We start from the raw sequence: 2,125 nt of genomic DNA, 5'->3' as shown, positions 1-2,125 counted from the left end.
TTTTCTAACAAAGTAGTTAGCCGAATTCAAAGATAGACTACAAGAGACAAGGATGGATAATATACATATGGACGAATAGTTTAAGCAAACAAAGCAGCAGCTGTCAAGGCAAATAACAGAAGAATGCCAAGCAGTTCAACTAAAAAGTGGGAAAACATTAAACACCCCACCTCAAGGCAGCAAAAAGCTAAGAAATGAGCAAACCACCCAAAATTCACCTGAGGACAGTAAGAGCCCAGGGAAGAGTAATTCTGGAACTAAAACGCTAGAAATTTGGTGGAAGGCTGGCACTGAACACCCAGACCATGCTCAGGACTGGCGTTCAACGCCAGAAACAAGGCAGGACTGGCGTTCAACGCCAGAAATAGGCAAAGATCTGGCGTTGAACGCCCAAAATAGGCAAGATCTGGCGCTGAACGCCCAAAATGGGCACAGTTCTGGTGTTCAGACGCCAGGAACAGACAAGGAGTTGGCATCTAACGTCACTCCAGTCTCTAACTCTGGCACTCAATTGCCAGTGAGGGATCAGACACACACAAATACTGAAAGCAACCCCTCTAAAAAGGCTTCTTCAACCACTTCTGTATGCAATAAACCTACAACAACTAAGGTTGAAGAATATAAAGCCAAGATACCTTATCCTCAAAAACTCCGGAAAGAGGAGCAGGATAAGCAATTTGGTCGCTTTGCAGATTATCTCAGGACTCTTGAAATAAAGATTCCATTTGCAGAAGCACTTGAGCAAATACCTTCTTATGCCAAGTTCATGAAAGAGATCTTGAGTCATAAAAAGGATTGGAGAAAAACAGAAAGAGTTCTCCTCACTGAAGAATGCAGTGCAGTCATTCTGAAAAGCTTTCCTGAGAAGCTTAAAGACCCTGGGAGCTTTCTGAAACCATGCATATTAGAAGGTCAATGCACCAAGACAGCTTTATGCGATCTTGGGGCAAGCATCAACCTAATACCTGCGTCCACTATCAGAAAGCTTGGCTTAACTGAAGAAGTTAAACCAACCCGGATATGTCTCCAACTTGCTGATTGCTCCACTAAATACCCATCAGGCGTGATTGAAGACATGGTTGTCAGAGTTGGGCCATTCGCCTTTCCCACTGACTTTGTAGTGCTGGAAATAGAGGAGCACAAGAGTGCTACTCTCATTCTAGGAAGACCTTTCCTAGCAACTGGACGATCCCTCATTGACGTCCAACAGGGGGAAATAACCCTGAGAGTCAATGATGATGAGTTTAAGTTGAACGCTGTCAAAGCCATGCAGCATCCTGACACATCAAAAGACTGCATGAAATTTGATCCTATTGACTCTTTGTAGAAGAGATCAACATGGCTGAGAGTCTCGAATCAGAGTTGGAAAACATCTTTAAAGATGTTCAGCCTGATTTAGAGGATTCAGAGGACATGAAAGAGCCTCTGAAAATTCTTCTGGAAGAAGAAAAACCTCCTAAACCCGAGCTCAAGTCATTACCACCATCCTTGAAATATACATTTCTGGGAGAAGGTGACACTTTTCCAGTGATCATAAGCTCTGCCTTAAATTCACAGGAAGAGGAAGCACTTATTCAAGTGCTAAGGACACACAAGACAGCTCTTGGGTGGTCCATAGGTGACCTTAAGGGCATAAGCCCAGCTAGATGCATGCACAAAATCTTATTGGAGGATAATGCTAAACCAGTGGTTCAACCACAGAGGCGGCTAAATCCAGCCATGAAAGAAGTGGTGCAGAAAGAGGTCACCAAATTACTAGAGGCTGGGATTATTTATCCTATTTCTGATAGCCCCTGGGTGAGCCCTGTCCAAGTCGTCCCAAAAAAGGGAGGCATGACAGTGATTCATAATGAAAAAAATGAACTGGTTCCTACTAGAACAGTTACAGGGTGGCGCATGTGTATTGACTATAGAAGGCTCAATACAGCCATCAGAAAGGATCATTTTCCTTTACCATTCATAGACCAGATGCTAGAAAGACTAGCAGGTCATGATTATTACTGCTTTTTGGAGGGCTACTCAGGCTATAACCAGATTGCAGTAGATCCTCAGGATCAAGAGAAAATAGCATTCACATGTCCATCTGGAGTGTTTGCTTATAGAAGGATGCCATTTGGGCTGTGTA

The sequence above is a fragment of the Arachis ipaensis genome, chromosome B06, assembly GCF_000816755.2.
Source record: "Arachis ipaensis cultivar K30076 chromosome B06, Araip1.1, whole genome shotgun sequence".
NCBI classification, from domain to species: Eukaryota; Viridiplantae; Streptophyta; class Magnoliopsida; order Fabales; family Fabaceae; genus Arachis; species Arachis ipaensis.
Note: the sequence above shows the minus strand (reverse complement) of the source record.